Source organism: Rhinoraja longicauda, chromosome 7 (genome assembly GCF_053455715.1).
Source record: "Rhinoraja longicauda isolate Sanriku21f chromosome 7, sRhiLon1.1, whole genome shotgun sequence".
Lineage (NCBI taxonomy): Eukaryota > Metazoa > Chordata > Chondrichthyes > Rajiformes > Arhynchobatidae > Rhinoraja > Rhinoraja longicauda.
Genome location: NC_135959.1, coordinates 24,693,859 through 24,713,352, shown reverse-complemented (window position 1 = coordinate 24,713,352; position 19,494 = coordinate 24,693,859).

Here is a 19,494-nt window from a genome sequence, read left to right as displayed (position 1 = left end):
ATGGGCAGATGAGCTTTCATGATCGGACCCTCTTCAGGTGGACAAATCTGAAACACCAGCAGTTAGTTCTTTGCTCAAGCTTCTAGCATCTGCAGTCTCTTGTGTCTCCATTGGCGAAACCTTATTTTGTTGTAATCAACACAAACTGATATACTAAAGAAGAATGAGGGAGAATACTTTGTGTACCATAACTCTCCTATTTAATTAGATGTACCAACTTAATTATTATACACTCTATAATTAATTATCACCATAATTATCATTTGATCTACATTGTATTGTGCATAATTGTAAAGATGAGCTCCTTTCTCCTTGTGTTAACATTGATCAGAATTCAATATATTTTACTACAATCCCTTTGATAATAAGTATATCAGATTAAGAGTCCTAGTCCTTTCCATTCAGGTAACATAAAACTAATTAGAGGTTTATAATTGCGTTTTCATCTTAATGTGAACAGAGTTTGGATCAAATAAATCTATTTTTGAGTATGTGTATTTTTGATTACAAGTAGTTACATTTGTTCACTTTACATAGAACAACAATGTTTATTTGGAATGATTTTGGAGGGATTTCAGCCTTTCGAAATTAGTGTCACTTTCTGGCTTTATTCTGCGTTGTTTAAGACTGCTGTTATTTAATTAAAGGATTACAGCAGATTATTGACATGCTTTCGTGGTGTTTAACATTTCAGTGGGCTTATGCAATTTCAAGTATTCTTCCAGCATGAGGATAGTGGATTGTAGTGGTTATGTTATAGAACATAGAAAAGCATAGCACACAAACAGGTCATTTGGCCCCATTGGATCAGAAATTCTGAGACTTAAATCTGGAAATCCTAATTCATGGAGAAATTAAAATGAAGTGACCTTCTGCAATTTCTTTCCAGGACATAGAAGATAGAAATTTTACTCACTTTTGTCCGTACCTTATCTTACTTGAGGCCATACAGCCCATCTAGCCCAAAAGATGAAAATGCTAACTACCAGCACAATCTTAATGGTCTCATCCCCCCCTCCTTATTTTGTTGCAGCCCTGCAAAATATTCTCTCTCGTATCTTTCAAATACAAATGATAATTTTAAGAGTAAATTAAATAGACATTTAAATAGGAAAAGCACAGAAGGGTGTGATCCTAATACATGCAAATGGAGTTAGTGCAGATGGGCCAATAAGTTGGCATATACATTTTGGGCTGAAAGGCATTTTCTGTGCAGTAGAATTCTCTGAATCTATATCAATCAATACTCTTTTGATTCCTTTGCCACTTACTAAAACTAAGGGCTAATTTATGTTAGCCAGCACATCTTTGGCATGTAAGAGGAAATCAGGGTGCCCAGAGAAAAAAATTGAGGAAGAGGAAGTAATGACAACTTCCTTGTAGATAGTGCCTGAGATTACATTTGAACTCAGGTCACTAGAGCCATGAGGCAGTAGCACTACCCGCTGTACTAACGTGCCACAGAATGCACCAGGTGTTGTGCTTGCAAGAACTGTATTGCAAATTCTCAGTCTTTTGTAATGTAATTTAAGGTGATTATGTGCATTTTCAAAACTCATCAGGCATGAAAACATGCAGGCGTGATCTCATGCCTTGACAGGAGCACAGTAAGTAGAACATCACAGCAGAAATTGTCCCATCAAGTGGTGGGCCTGATATGGATCTCTTATCAGGACAATGGTATAATGGGCATTGGAGTGAGAGCCTTGCACTTCCACTGAATGAAAGGACATCTTGGTATCAAAGGAGAAGACCAAGGGAAATCTACTGAGGTAGTTGTTTTTGGAGCCAAAGAGGAACAATTAAAAGTCAGTGCTCAGCTTCAATCGACAATGTTAAAAACAACGGACAAAGCCAGAAATTTTGGTGTAGTCATGGACTCAGACCTGAATATACTCCAGCTCTTAAGGATAGCGGAGTCAGGGGGTCTGGGGAGAAGGCAGGAAAGGGGTACTGATTGAGAATAATCAGCAATGATCACATTGAATGGCGGTGCTGGCTCGAAGGGCCGAATGGCCTTCTCCTGCACCTATTTTCTATTGTCTATTGTCTATTGAATTCCAACAGCCACATTAAGACAATTACAAAGTCAGCCGACTATCACCTTAAGAATATATCAAGGGTTAAAGGACTTACGGCTCAGCAGGATTTGGAAAATCTTGTCCATGCAACTGATTCAGAACGCTACTGCTCGAGTCCTCACTAAGACCAAGAAAGTGGATCACATCACTCCAGTTCTGAGGTCTTTACACTGGCTTCCAGTCTGTCAAAGAATTGATTTCAAAATACTACTGTTGGTTTATAAAGCACTGAATGGTTTAGGGCCAAAATACATTTCTGATCTTCTGCTACATTATGAACCATCCAGACCTCTCAGGTCATCTGAGACAGGTCTGCTTTCTGTCCCCAGAGTCAGAACTAAACATGGAGAAGCAGCGTTTAGTTTATTAACTTCTGTGTGGAGAACACTGTACCCACCAGGACTGTACGGTGTTTCTCCAACAGCAAATCCTGGGTCAACCCTGACATAAAGGATCTGCTAACGGCTGCGGCTCACTGGCAGTCTGTTTGTTTATTTTCCTTTTTTTTTGTTTGTGTGTCGGTGTTGGGATGGTTTTTGTCTCTGTTTTTGGCCGCTGGACTTAACATCGCCGGCGCGGCTCGGCCACGGGACCTAACAGTGCCCGGCGCGGCCTTCCATCGCCCGGTACGGCCGCGGGACGTTTCAGCGCTCGGTGCGGCTCGGCCGCGGGGCCTTCCATCGCCCAGCGCGGCTTGGCCGCGGAACGGTTCAGCGCCCGGCGCGGCCGCGGTGCCTTCCATCGCCCGCGGGGTCTTCCATCGCACGGCGCGGCTCGGCCGCTGGACTTAACATCGCCGGCGAGGCTCAGCCGCGGGACAGCAGCGCCCGGTGCGGCTCGGCCACGGGGCCTTCCATCGCCCGGCGCGGCTCGGCCGCTGGACTTAACATCGCCGGCGCGGCTCGGCCGTGGGACGTTTCAGTGCCCGGTGCGGCTCGGCCGCGGGGCCTTCCATCCCCTTGTGGGGGCTGTGCATGTCGGTCGCCTCGGTAGGGGTCGAGCTGCCTGTCCGTGGGCGTGGGGGGAAGAGAGTGGAAGTTTTGTTGCAGTGAGGGGGTGTTTGGAGTCACTGTGATGGATGTTTGTGTTGGGGTCGTGTGTCCTGTGTTCTTTTCTTTTTTGTTGTGTTCTGTGACTGCTGTAATTTCATTCGGTATCTGTACCGAATGACAATAAAGTTCTGTACTTAAGGAGAAAAAGAGGGCCTTTAAGTTGGGAAAAAAAGGAGGAGCTGAAGGCTGTGCAAAAAGAGCTGAGGAGGAAGATCAGAGAGGGGAAGAACAGCTACAGGAAGAAGATGGAGGACCAGCTGCAGAGGAACAACATCAGTGGAGTCTGGAGAGGCCTCAAAACCATCTCTGGGTACAAGGAACCGGACTCCCGGGCCGTGGGGGACCAGAAGTGGGTGAACGATCTGAACCTTTTCTTTACAGGTTCGATCAATGACCTACCCCTTCCCCAGTCCAGTCACCCCTGCTGCAGTCCCTCTTGTCTGCACGTCCAGTACACTGCCCCACCTCCCCTCCCACAGCACAGTCACCACCCACTGCTTCTGCTTCTCCTGCCCCAACCCCACCACCCCCACCTCCTCCCCCCACATCATCCCCCCCCCAAACCCCCTCCTCCTCTCACACCCTTGAGCACCCAGCCCCTGTGTTCCAATCTGTCTTTCTCTAAAGAACAGGTGAGAAATGAGCTCAGGAAGATAAATGCGAGGAAGGCGGCTGGTCCGGATGGCATCAGTTTGAGGCTTCTCAAGTCCTGTGCAGACCAGCTGTGCGGAATAGTGGAGCATGTCTTCAATCTGAGCCTGAAACTGGGGAGAGTTCCACAACTGTGGAAAACATCCTGCGTGGTACCGATACCAAAGACACCGCACCTGAAGGAACTCAACAGCTACAGACCGGTGGCACTGACATCACACCTGATGTCAGGAGTGTCTGGTCCTCGCCCATCTCCGCCCCCTGGTGAGACCATCAATGGATCTGCTGCATTTTGCCTACCAGACTCGCATCAGGGTGGAGGATGCCATCATCGACCTGCGGAACAGAGCTCTTTCACACCTGGAGAGGCCGGATAGCACCGTGAGAATCGTGTTCTTTGATTTCTCCAGTGCATTCAACACCATCCAACCGGGGCTTCTGGGGGGCAAGCTGGAGCGCACAGGAGTGGATCACCACCTCACATCCTGGATTCTGGACTCAGGATCTGGGTTCTGGACCTCACCAACCGACCACAGTATGTGAGGACAAAGGACCTGGTCTCGGACAGGGTGGTCTGCAGCACTGGGGTTCCGCAGGGAACAGTGCTAGCGCCATTCTTGTTCACCCTGTACACTGTGGATTTCAGGCACAGCTCCGCAGATTCCTATCTACAGAAGTTCTCTGACGACTCTGCCATCGTCGGCCTCACCATGGGCAATAAGGACAGGGTGTACAAAGAACTGATCAAGGAGTTTGTGGACTGGTGCCAGCGGAACTGCCTCCGGATCAACTCGGGGAAAACCAGGGAAATGGTGGTAGAATTCCGCAGGCACAGCTAGGTCCCCCCAACACCGGTGAACATCCAGGGAATGGACATCGAGAGGGTGGATTCTTATAAGTACCTGGGTGTCCACCTCAACAATAAACTGGACTGGACTGAAAACACCGATGCGCTATACAGAAAGGGCCAGAGCAGACTTTATCTGCTAAGGAGACTCAGGTCCTTTGGAGTGCAGGGGGCACTCCTAAGGACCTTCTACAACATGGTGGTGGCATCGGCCATTTTCTATGGAGTGGTCTGCTAGAGCAGCAGCATCTCAGCAGCGGAAGGGAAGAGACTCGACAAGTTGGTCAGGAAGGGCAGCTCTGGCCTGGGGTGCCCCCTCGACAGTGCAGGTGGTGGGAGAGAGGAGGATGATGGCAAAACTAACATCGCTGCTGGACAACAACTCCCACCCCATGCAGGACACTGTCACTGCACTGAGTAGCTCCTTCAGTGACAGACTCCTTCACCCCAAGTGCGTGAAGGAGAGATATAGGAGGTCCTTCCTTCCCACTGCTGTGAGACTGCACAACCAGCACTGCTCCCAGCAGACGAGTCAACAATAACAGCTAAGAACACACAGAAAACTGATGACAATTTATGTATCTTTTATTTATAATGAATGATCTCTTGCTCTCTTGCTATCCATTTTGCTGCTGTAACACTGTAAATTTCCCCGGTGTGGGACGAATAAAGGAAATTATTATTATTATTATTATTATTATTATTATTATTATTATTATTATTATTATTATTATTATTATTATTATTATTATTATTATTATTATTATTATTATTATTATTATTATTATTATTATTATTATTATTATTATTATTATTATTCACCACATATATGGAACAAACTCCCAGAAAACTGCAGGTCCGCTGCAACTATCAGTTCTTTTAAATTGAAGCTGAAAGCTATTCTGTTTGACGCTGCCTTTTATTAAATCAAATAATTATTAATTTCTTACACTGCACTGTAACTTTTAATTCTGTATTTTATACCTGTCTTATTCTATTTTAGCTTGTTTTTTATTTTCTAATGTCTTTAATGAATGTTTTTAATTGCTTTTAACTGCTCTTTAATGGTTTATGTAAAGCCTTTAAATTGCCTTGTTGCTGAAATGTACTATATAAATAAACTTGCCTTGCCTTGCCTTACTGAGATTCCCCTCAGCCCCAAATCCAAACAAAGCAATGTTTGCCTCTTTTATGCAACCATCTGATCCTTCAGTGCCAAATTCGGTGGTGGACTACCCTGTAGTAAGTCAAATGAGGACTGTTTTTTTGACTTCCCACAAACCAAGATGGTTTCTTCCCACAGAATCCTCCTCCATTCAATTCAGGAAACACTGTCTCTTTCACACAATGCACATTTCCATGTTGCAACATGCAATGTATGCCAAGTGACACCATTGCTGCAGCAAAGATCCAACAGCAACTGTGCACACCAACAGCACATTCATTGAGAACCACAATGCAGTTTCATATTGCATGCTGTGAAAGCACCAACTACTTTAAACATTCAGTTTTGCACTTCAAGATCTCTAACTTGAGCTGGTTGATAGATTTCCTCATCTCTAGTGTGGGATTCAATAACAGAATTTAAGTTCAGTTAATTAAACAAATCTGGAATTACGTAAGGCGCTATCAGTAATGTCAATAATGAAGGTATTGTCTCAGATGTGTCGCTGACTAATCAAGCAATAGATCAACATATCATTATCGTAATCAGAAAGCCATCCCCAGATGTATCATGTCTTGCCAGCACAGTGACATTCAGTTTGTGAAGGAGCTGTGAGCAAAAAAATAACTGCTGGAGGAACTCAATGGGTCAGGCAGCATCTGTGGAGGGAAGTAGACTGATGACATTTTGGGTCAGGATCAGAATTATGTTGGAGTGGTGTTACTAGAGTGGTGTTACAAGTGCTGCCACCTAACTCCAGTGACCTGCGTTCAATCCTGGCACCCAGACCGGTCTATGTGATATTTGTATGTTCTGCCTGTAAACGTGATAACTATCTCTGGTTGCTGCAGTTTCCTCCTTCCTCTGGGTGGATCCAGTTTCCATCCCAAAGGTGTGAAGGTTGGTAGATTAATTGGTAATTGAAAATTGTTCCTGATGTACAGGTGATTCAGATTGATGAGAAAGTGGGGAGAATAAATTGAAAATTGTTGCATTTAAGAGGCTTTTGAGACATTGGAACAAGAGTTTCAGGGAATTGAGACATATGGAACAAGAGTTTCGTTTAATTTGGCAACGTTCGCCACTGTCATCATCGTTCAAAGTTCCTGTGCTATACATTTCTCTGCTCTGTGTCCCAGTGTAGGATTAGTGTAAAATAAAATGACACATTGTGCTGGAGTAACTCTGTGGGTCAGGCAGCATCTCTGGAGAACATGGATAGATAATGTTTTGGGTCAGGATCCTTCTTCAGTCCGATTGTGGTTGGGCGAGGGGGCTTGGAAGAAAGCTGGAAGAGAAGAGGAACGGGACAAAGCCTGGTTAGTCATAGGTGGATAAAGGTGAGGTTTGTTTTGAAAGGCAGATGGTTGAACAAAGGCCAGAAAGAAAAGACAAATGGCTACCCAAAAAAAGGCCTATGGTATGAATATTGAATTCTCCAATTTTAGGTGACTAATTTAACATCCCCATCTTCCCCCCCCCCCCAGCCCCCACTCCCTCTTACTATCCCACCCACCCTGTTCCTGTGCCCCACCTTGACATCCACCCATTTCTCCCCCCCCCCCCTTCCATCTACATTCCTTCCTCTGGCTTCATAATTTGAATCTTTTCTATCCTAATCCCATATATTTTACCCCCCCTCCCCCCACCTACACCTACCCCTGTATCCACCCAAAACTTGTCAGGCTTTGTCCAGCCCCTCCATTCTTCCAGCATTCTTCCCTCTCCCCACCACAATCAGTCTGAAGAAGGGTGCCGACCTGAAACATCACCTATCCATGTTCCCCAGAGATACTGACTACCCCGCAGAGTTGCTCCAGCACTTGGTGTCTTTTTTTGTAAACCAGCATCCGCAGTTCCTTGTTTCTCCAGGATTAGTGTAAAGTGGGTGCTTGATGATTGGCATGGACTCGTTGATACAAAAGGGCCATTTCTGTGCTTTGTCACTCTATAATGTCCTCACTGTTGACTTCAGACTTTATTGTGTTTCAACAAAAAGGAAACTTTCTCCTTCCTCAGTGACATTTATCATCCTTCCTCAGCTATTGCATTAGTACACCCCCGTATGGAACATTATTTAGAGGGAGCTTTGGGAGTGGCATAGCACAGAATCTGTTCTGATGTCCATAGTCATCATCACTAGTGGCTCATTAACAGCACAATCAGATATGCCAGCTGGCCTCTGAAAACCAGAACTATTGGATTGAGCCTGCATCGGTTGCGAGGAAAAAGTACTTGACCTTATCATTACCAATTAAAGTGTCATGCTTGCATAGTCCCTGACTTGTTGGGGTGAATCATCAGTTTATTGTCCTTGATTCATTCCCTTCTTTACATTCAATCCTCTCCACCACATTGTATACAGCACTGCCAGTTTGCTAAATGGACTCACATCATGTCTAACATTTCAAAGCTGAGACACTGTGGGCATTCAGGCATCAAAAGCAGTGCTCTCTCATCCCTTCCTAAATCTATGGTGTGTGGGGAAACAGCAAGCTTAGCCCCAATTCACAGGCCACAGGACGGCACAGTGGCGCAGCAGTAGAGTTGCTGCCTTATAGCACCAGAGACCCAAGTTTGATGTTGACTCTGGGTGCTGTCTGTATGGAGTTTGTACATTTTCCCTGGGACCATGTGGGTTTTCCCCAGGTGCTCCGGTTTCCTCCCACATTCCAAAGACATGCAGGTTTATTGGTTACTCAGCAGGTGAGGCAGCATCTGTGGCAGAAAGGAATAGGTGATGTTTCGGGTCGGGACCCAAAACGTTATATATTCCTTTTGCTCCAGAGATGCTGCCTGACCTGTTCAGTTATTCACATATTTTGTGTATATCTTTGGTGTAAACCAACATCTGCAGTTCTTTCGTACAGGTTTTTAGGTTAATTGGCTTCTGTAAATTGTCCCTAGTTTGTAGGATAGAACGAGTGAATGGGTGATCACTGGTTGTCGTGGACTCGATGGGTCGATGAGCCTGTTTCCATGTTGTATCCCTGAACTAAAACTAAGCCATCCTAGCTTGGAGATATATTGCATTTTGATCTTTAAACAGTCCTGCAGGAGCTTGTAACCCACAGATTACAATGGGGTAATCACGAATGAGTAATAAATGCTGCATTTGCCAGGAAAATTCACATCCTAAAATAATGAATATGATAAAAAGACAAATGATGACTTGCCTATCCCTTAATTTACCATCAAACTCGTATAAAGTCTTCAGTTTTCACTCAACGTGACTATATTTGCTTCAGAGCCATTCCTGGGAGCATTGCTGCAGCCATTCCTGATTCCAGCTCTAAAGTAAATGTTGATAATACAATCGTCTCACATTGATTTTTGCTCTTATCCCCCTTCTTAAATCACAGTCTCAAAATTTTGCATTGAAGTTCCCCTTTCCTCTCCATGTTCCAAGCTATTATCTCTCACTATTCTCACTTCCTTGAGTCCCAGCTATAGAAATATTCCCTTACCTGCTACGTTATATGCATATCCTAGCAGTGTCCAAACATTGCAATTTGCTACAGAGACAACAAGCAATTGAAGGTGGACACAAAATGCTGGAGTAACTCAGCAGGAAAGGCAGCATATCTGGAGAGCCCATTCCTTCTCTCCAGAGAAACTGCCTGTCCTGCTGAGTTACTCCAGTATTTTGTGTCTACCTTCAATTTAAACCAGCATCTGCAGTTCTTTCCTACCCAACATGCAACTAAAATTGTACTGTGCATTTAGTGTAGGCATCCAAGGGGCACTCCTTCCTTTTTGGAGACCTTATTGCAGCTTTCACCACACAACTCCTCCCCAAATCTCAATGTCCAGACCCTTGATCCTTTTTTGCTATTCATCCACTCCACTGTGTGAATCCCTAAACCACCTTTATCATTGCCCAGAATGAATTTGGATGTCTATACCAATGGCAGAAGGGGAATAACACAATTGTGAGATTAAAATTGACACAGTGTGTGCTCTAGGGAGTTTACATCGCATGATCCTGAGCTCTATCACTGATGTTACAGCTCAAAACATCTTACTTCAAGACCATTTGCCAAACATCCTCCAGTATTTATTCTGTTCATAATTTATTACTTCCATCAGTTAAGTTAAAAGAATGCTGCTTTACTCTATTAGTTACCTGTAGCGTTTGGTATATAAGGTTAATGCACCTGTCATATAAATGTCTTTGTAATTGCTATCTCATTGCCATGAAATCATCCATTAGATGAGAGCAATATTAGTGATGCAAGGAAAAAAATTAGATATGCCAGTTCAATTATCTATGCTGCAATACTTAAATGCTCTTAGTATCAAAACATAGGCTTTGTTGTTTCACAGTGTATTCTTCTCCATGTTGTGGTAATGATCGCACTTTTCGTTAAAATAAACCAGAATTTTAAATATTTTCCATTCTATGAATAAATATAGGTTAGAATAATAGCCTGGTACCCTAAGGAATTGGAACCAAACTGTGCCAGGACAAATAAGACCCTCTTTAGCAGTAGAATTAATGGGTTTTATGCAGCAGTATGGCATACATAATCCATAAAGTATGGAGGGTGAATAAGAGATGAAAGCGTTATTTTCAAGTATGCACTTGCTGATAAAATGTTGTGCAAGCTTGTATCAATTAATTTTGATTTCACAGTTCCGTTGGAAAATTAGTAGTAATATATTGTTGAATATTACTGTTGAATTTTAATAAATACCCAACACAGCTTTGAAATGTCTATTGCTCCATTTCTATTTTTTCAGGCAAGCCACTCTGGTGGTACATATACATCGCCGTTTTCCAACTTTAGATGTCACTCTTGTCAACCGTATTCGACTTTCAACTGACTCAATGAATTAAATGCTCTCACTGAATTTGCTTCACGTTCAATTTTCTGGACAAGGTGGGGTTTTTAATGGATCCAAATGCACCGGCTTGTCAATTAAATTACGCAGAATGCTAACATTTTGTACATATTGGAGTTTGCAAGTTAGAGAACAATTTGAATGAGACATTTGAGATTCTGAGAGAGTTTGACAGACCAGGCACTGACAGGTTTGTGAGGTTACTGAAAGGTAATAGATACTGAGAGATTATAAATATATGTACTGAAATAATTCTCCTACCTGGTGAGTCTAGACCTAGAGGAATGAGATGAGGTGATATTTTTACTCACAGCATCGCAGATTTCTCTGATTCTCTACTTCAGAATATTTATTTTGTTTAGTTTAGTTTAGAGATATAGTGCGGAAACAGGCTCTTCGGCCCACTGAGTCCGTGCTGACCAGCGATCCCCGCACATTAACACTATCCTACACACATTATGGACAATTTACATTTATACCAAGCCACTTAACCCATAGACCTGTATGTGTTTAGAGTGTGAGAGGAAACCAAAGATCTTGGAGAAAACCTATGCAGGTCACGGGGAGAACATACAAACTCCGTCCAGACAGCGCCCTTAGTCAGGATTGAACCAAGCTCTCTGGTGCTGTAAGACAGCAATTCCACCGCTGTGCCACTGTGCACCGTATTTATTTTTGGTGAGAGTTTAACATAGATAGTTTACCCCATATAGTAACCCAAGTTTACCCAAAAGGAGAGACAGGATTTTTTAACAGTCTACAAAATAGTAAATGCTATATAAAACTAAATGCAAGAGAAAAAAAAGTCTGACATTGCTCTGAGCGCAGACCACTTCAATTCATTAAAGTTTTTATTTTCATTGGGTATGAGTGTTGCTGGCAAGATCTGTCTAAAACTAAAGGGCCTGTCCCACCTAGGAGATTTTAAGGCGACTGCCGGCAACTAGGCTGTCGCTGACAGTTCGCCGGGGTGTCGCGGGCATGATTGTGAGGAGTCTTCCAAGAATCATAGTGGATCTCGGCGCGTCGCTGAGAAATCAACCGGGGTGAAATTTCTTGGCGACAGCTGGCTTGTCGCCAGGTATCGTTGCTTATTGCGGGCGCTGTCGCATGCTGTCTCCAGGATTGCTAGGTTCTCTTAGATGCATTTAGAAGCACATAATATTAAAATAAGTAAAGTCATTTCAAGATACCATAAAATACTTGTGTTTAACCAATTTATTTACCGTCAGGACATTTGACAGGTAGATTGGAGGCGACAGTTTGATGGTCAGGTAAGCGTGGGAATTTTTGCGATGTTTATGGCCATCAGCCATTACATTTAAAGTGGGCTCCCAACCCAGATATGCAACCCAGAAACCAGATATGCATCTCCCGTACATTTTCAAAGAATGCCCACACACTTTTCACAAAAATCCATTTAACCACTTTAAAAATTAAATTTCTTAATACTGCTATTAGTAAACTGGAAGTCAATCCAGTTTATGCTTTGTTACCGTGAAGCTTGGTTTTCAAGTAACCCGGGCAAGATGTTATATTTCAAAAGTCTCAGGTGCTTACCGACTTGTCAGTGATTTCAGCGAAAATTAGGATGCCGGAGAAGCATTGACAGTGTAGGAATTTTGCGATGTTTCTGAAGACGGCGTAATCTCGACCTGACTCGGCATTGTCGTGGTCATTGTGGTCGGGTAAAATAAAATTTTGGCGATCTGCTACGACTTTGACAGTCGCCGGCAGTCGCCTAAAAAATCGCCTAAGTGGGACAGGCCCTTAATTGTCCTTCAAATAAGTGGTTAATGAAATGGGAGAAACTATCATTGAAGAACATTTCAATTGTGAGATATTTAGGTTGTGATCATTGCTTGTGTAAAGGAGCAAGTGCAGGTGATGCCCATAAAGCATTGCCATGAGGAGGTCCAGAATTAAGCGAGGGTCATCGTGCAGGTTATTACCAATCTTTTCTTTAGACTTCAGACTTTACTTTAGACTTTAGAGATACCGCATCGTAACAGGCCCTTCGGCCCACTGAGTCTGACCAGCGATCGCCCCGTTCACTAGAACTATCCTACTCACCTGGGGAGAAATTACAATTTAAATTTATACCAAGCCAAATAACTTACAAACCTGTATGTCTTTGGAGTGTTGCAGGAAACCAGAGCATCCAGAGAAAACCCATGCAGTCACAGGGAGAACAGACAAATGCCGTACACTCTGTATACTCTGTATGCAGGATCGTGCACTGTAAGGCAGCAACTCTCCCTCCTTGTCACTGTGCCGCTTCATTCATTGCTCTGACAAAAAAACAAACAAATTTCTTCCCTGACGTTGAGCCTCACAGGCTTCTAGTTCATTGGGAGTGGAAAAAGTTTCAATTTAAGGCTTTCTGTTTTTAAGCTGATTCATTTACTATCAACAGTGCATTCAGAAAGCAATCAGACCCCTTCACTTTTCCACATTTTGTTACGTTACAGCCTTATATTAAAATGGATTAAATTCATTTTTTAAATCATCAATCTACATACAATATGCCAGAATGAAGAAGCAAGAACAGGTGTTTAGAAATTTTTGCGAAGTAATTAAAAATAAATAACTGAAATATCACATTTACATAAGTATTCAGACCCTTTGCTATGACACTCAATATTGAGCTTAGGTTCATCCTGTTTCCATTGATTATGCTTGAGATGTTTCTACAACTTGATTGGAGTCCACCAGTGGTAAATTGAATTGATTGGACATGATTTGGAAAGGCACACACCTGTCTATATAAGGTCCCACAGTTGACAGTGCATGTCAGAGCAAAAACCAAGCCATGAAGATGAAGGAATTGTCCGTAGACCTCCAAGACAGGATTGTGTCGAGACACAGATCTGGGGAAGCGTAAAAATTTCTGCAGCATTGCAGGTCACGAAGAGTACAGTGGCCTCCGTCATTCTTGAAATGAAAGAACTTTGGAACCACCAGGACTCTTCATAGAGCTGGCTGCCCGGCCAAACTGAGCAATCGGGGGAGAAGGGCCTTGGTCAGGGAGGTGACCAAGAACCCGATGGTCACTCTGACAGAGCTCTAGAGTTCCTCTGTGACAATGAGGGAACCTTCCAGAAGGACAACTATAACTGCAGCACTCCACCAATCAGGCCTTCATGGTAGAGTGGCCAGACGGAACCCACTCCTCAGTAAAAGGCACATGACAGCCCGCTTGGAGTTTGCCAAAAGGCACCTAAAGGACTCTCAGACCATGAGAAACAAGATTGTCTGGTCTGATGAAACCAAGATTGAACTCTTTGACCTGGAGGAAAGCAGGCACTGCTCGTCACCTGGTCAATACCATACCTATGGTGAAGTATGGTGGTGGCAGCATCATGCTGTGGGGATGTTTTTCAGCAGCAGGAACTGGGAGACTAGTCAGGATCAAGGGAAAGATGAACGGAGCAAAGTACAGAGAGATCCTTGATGAAAACCTGCTCCAGAGCGTTCTGGACCTCAGACTGGGGCGGATGTTCACGTTCCAAAAGGACAATGACCATAAACACACAGCCAAGACAACGCAGGAGTGGTTTTGTGACAAGTCTGTGAATGTCCTTGAGTGGCCCAGCCAGAGCCCTGACTTGAACCCAATCGAACATCTCTGGAGGGACCTGAAAATAGCTGTGCATCGATGCTCCCCATCCAACCTGACAGAGCTTGAGATGATCTGCAGAGAAGAATGGGAGAAATTACCCAAATACAGGTGTGCCAAGCATCTGGCATCATACGCAAGATGACTTGAGGCGGTAATCGCTGCCAAAGGTGCCTTAACAAAGTACTGAGTAAAGGGTCTGAATACTTATGTAAATGTGATATTTCAGTTATTTCTTTTTATTTACTTTGCAAAAATTTCTAAACACCTGTTGTCTCTTTTTTATTATGGAGTATTGTGTGGAGATGATGATGATGAAAAAAAAGAATTTAATCCATTCTAAAATAAGGCTGTAACATAACAAAATGTGGAAAAAGTGAAGGGGTCTGAATATTTTCTGAATGCACTGTAGTCACAGAACAATGTCACATTAAGTACACCTCCAAAAATTCAACCTTTTATTCAGGAAAGAACTATGATTTTGTTAAGAAAAAAGAAGTTTATTAGGATCTGAGTTCATCATCTTGTGCACTCTGCATTACTATTTCAGTTCTTGAACAACATACATGCGGCATCTGAGCGGAAACAATGTACTTCAGATGCTGGTTTACGCGATAGGACACAAAGTGCTGGAGTAACTCAATGGGACAGGCATCATTACTGGAGAACTTGGATAAATGGTGTTTCCGGTCAGGACACTTCTTCAGATGGCCCCAGATGTGGGTTTAGATTACAACGTTCACATGTATGAACTGCGCAAATTATAATTGATCTTTCAATTTAATGAGCTGATTATTTGGCCTATCTGGAGATTTCTCACCCAGGCCTAGACGATCCGCCATGAGCCTGGCTTAATAAAATAAATGCTTGATTCAACTCTATTTCTTTCTCTTCACTGCTGTTACCTCTGGTGACTGTTTGACCCTCCTTCTTACTTCCCATACATGCGCTACCTATGGACAACTTTATATGAGCAGTCATTTTCCACATGTATGCTGTTGGGTCCCAGTACTTACAGCAATTTCGTCACCTCATCCATTGACTATAAATTATCATTGGATCCTACCATAATCTCCAGAATCTCTCTGAGGATAGATAAGCCCCTTGGTAAATAGCACCACGTTCAATCCTTGGACGAACTTCAACATCATTACAAAAACCATTGATTTCCTCTTCCTATGCAACATAATTCAGTTCTTCCCCTGCCTCAGTAACTGCTGGAATCACAATCTTGCCTTTGCTAACAATAGATTGCACAGTCCTATTCTCCACTGAATTGCTTCTCATCTTCCATCTTGCATAAACTCAAGGGCATTCAAAATAAACTGCACCATACCAGCTCTAGTTCATTCAGCTAGACTGAGCTTGCTGACATAACCAGGCCTCCAGTCAAGCAACGCTTCAGGTTTTATATTCTCAGACTTGTTATATTTAATTGCTCAATGTACCTCATACCTCCTCTTTGGTCTTGACTCCTCCACGCTTGCATCCCTGTAAGAAATCTCTGTTCTTCCACTTTTGGCTTCCGGTGCACTATTGATTATAATCACCATCTTTGTGAACTATGCCTTCAGCTCTCAGGATCTCCCTCTAAAACCAATCATTGCAACTAAGCTTTTGAACATTTTTTCCGAATAGCTCTTTATGTGACTCAGCATTATATGTTGTTTGATCACATTCCTGTGAATTGCCTGGTATATTTAAAGATATTATATAAATTATTGATGAAAGAACATTTTGGGACTGCGGGGAAAATTCCAAACATGTTAGAGAAATGAAAGATCATTGATCATACCGAATACATGGACATTAGCAAAATCATATAGTGAATTTCAACTTTTTTTTTACATTAGTGATTGTGTATATAAAAGATGGACTTTTTTCAAATCTCTACATCCAACAGATTGAAACATAAGCATGATCAGCAGGCTGAGAGAGAGCAGCTGAAATGGAATCCATATCTTCAATATATGATATTTGATTCTTTCTCACCCCTGTTTCTTTAAAATGTTTTGCTAGAGATCAGTATTCATGCTCATTATCATCTCAATCTGTCTTATCATAAAATGATTATGATTGTCGATGGTCGTTTATTCCAGTCCCAGGAAATAACAGTAGGAGTTCCTTATGATAGTATCCTTTGCTGAACCATCTTCAGTTGCTTCATCAATGACCTTCCTTCAACCACAAGATCCCATTGAATCTTTGCAGAAGATTCACAATGATCTGCAATTCCTCAGCCAATAAAGAAGTTCATGATGAACTGAAGAATGGCTTATGATATTTGTGCTATAAAAGTAGCAAACAATGACCATCACCAATAAAAGAGAGTCCAATCAGCTACTCTTGACATTCAATGGCAATATCATTACAGGTGCTCCACCATCACAATCCTGTAAATTGCTATTAACCAGAAATTCAGCTGGACCAGCCACAGGGTTTCGAAGAGTAGGGTACAGATTGAATGTGCTGTGGTGAGTGATTCACCTTCCAACACAAAGCCTTTTCATCACCTGCAATACACTTGTCAGGAGACACAATAGAAGGTGCTCTACTTGCCTGGACAATTGCAACTCTAATGACACTCACAAGGCTCAACACCATCCAGGACAAAACCGTCTGCTTGATTGGCAACTCATCCATCACCCTTAATATTCATTTCCTCCATCATCAATACACTGGAGTATGCACAACCACAAAATGCAATGCTACTCCAAAATCAAGGCTACTCCAGCAGTATCTTCCAAACCCGCAACCTCTAATAACAAGGCGCAAAAGTGCAGCAAGTGCTTGGCAACACCGCAGCCTGCCGAGTCACACGTTATCCTGAGTCTGAAATATATCTCTAGTACATTGTCATTGCTGGAATGAAATTCTGAAACACCCTAAGCAACTGAGGTGTTTCCTCATCAGTTGCACAAAATGTCGGTGAGGCCAATCTTGGATTTATTTTGTTCAGATCATCTGCTACAAGAAAGATGCCATTAAACTGGAAAAAGTGCAGAAAAGATTTCATGTTCATAAATTTAGAAGTGGTAGGAGCAGAATTAGGCCATTCAGCCCATCAAGTCTACTCGGCCATTCAATCCTGCCTGATCTATCCTTCCCTCTTAACCACGCTCGCCTGCCTTCTCCCCATAGCCCCTGACACCTGTCCTAAACAAGAATCAATCTATCTCTGCCTTAAAAATATCCATTGACTTGGCCTCCACTGCCTTCTGTGGCAATGAATTCCATAGATTCACCACCCTCTGACTAAAGGGTGCTCCTGATTTACGAGGATGTTGCAAGATGCAAAGGACTAGGTTATAGGGAAAGGTTGGGCTTACCTGGAACTTTATTTCTTGGAACGTAGGAGACTGATGGGTGAACTTATAGAGCTGCATCAACTCATGAGCGGTATAAACAGGGAGAGTGCACCTTGCCTATTTTTCCCAGGGTAGAGGAATCAAGAACTAGAGGATAAGAATTTATAGTAAGAGGGGAATGATTTAATATGAACCTGAGGGGCAACCTTTTCTCAGTGAGGGTGGTATGGTATATGGAGAAAGTAGTTGAGAAAATAACAACATTTAAAAGACATTTGGAGAGGTGTGTGGATAGGAAAGGTCTAGAGGGACATAAATGCGGGAAAATGGGCGTCTTGGTTGGCATGGATGAGTTAGGCAAAAGTCCTATTTCCATGATGCATAACTCTATGACTTTATGACTCTAAGGACTGCAGCAGTTTAAGTAGGCAGTTCACAAACACTTTTAATTAGTGAAATAAATGCTACTTTATGAGGGACACCCAAAATCCAAAAAATTAATAAATAGAAGCAAATTCTGGGGATGTCATGATGAAACTGTACAGTATATAACATTAGTTTATATACATATACTTATTTGGTCTAGGATGTTCCAATTACTCTTTTTTGATCTGTTGTGTTATGAATTGCAAAAAGCAGTTACATTTTTAAAGGAAATTAGACCAAGTGGACCCGTTGGGTCTCTCCTAGGGCAAACGTCCCCCAACTGATGATCCTGTGGGCGTGGCAACCGTCTCCAACTGATGAAACCCATTGCTGGGCTGGGAGTGTCTCCCGGGGCCGTAGGCGGGTGAGGGGACAGAGATGCGGAGAGGGTACCACTTACCTCGGCCCCGTACAGCCAGAGCGAGCCGTGGACCCAAACCTTCTCCTGCATCAGTGTAGCATCCTCCCCTCCCCCCAATTGCCGCCTCCCCTCGTATCCATGGACCCGTTGGCGGTGAAAGCGACTTACCTGTGTCCCGTGCATGCAGCGCCAATTGGTGGCGAGCGGTGGTGAATGACGGCAACGGCAAACGACGATTGGTAAACGGCAGCGACGGCAAACGGCGGCAACGGCAAATAGTGATGACGGCCATCTTGTTAGACCCTCTGCTGCCACCTCCTACGCAGTGCTGCACCATGGGAGGAAGGTCAGGCGCGAGGCATGCCGGGACATGCGGTGGTCCTCCCGTTTGTCCTCCGGGGGGGTGCACATTTGTTAAATTCAGCCCCCCCCCCAATGGCCGGCACTCATACGGATCCCATTGTGACATCACATGCTGGAGATGGCAAGAAATTGGTTTGAAAGGTAATTTTTAAACTTTACAATGTCTCTAACTTTAAATATATAAGACCAATTTGAATTAAACTTGTTTTAAAGGGTCCCCACGACAATGGTGATCAAGGTGGTGCTAAAAATGTGGCGCTATCATGTACTATTTTGGCTGGAGTTCAATCACCAAATCTCACATACATACATATATATGCACACATATATATACATATATATATATAGTGTATATATATATAGTGTATATATAATGTATATATAGTGTGTGAATATAGTGTGTGTGTATATATGTGTACACAGAAAATAACTGTAGATGCTGGTACAAATCAAAGGTATTTATTTCATAAAATGCTGGAGTAACTCAGCAGGTCAGGCATCATCTCAGGAGAATAGGAATGGGTGACGGGTCTCGACCCAAAACACATATACACACACACACACACACACACACACACACACACACACACACACACACACACACACACACACACACACACAAACACACACACACACACACACACACACACACACACACACACACACACACACACACACACACACACACACACACACACACACACACACACACACACACACACACACACACACACACACATATACACACAAGATCAGTTTTAGTATGAATCATCACA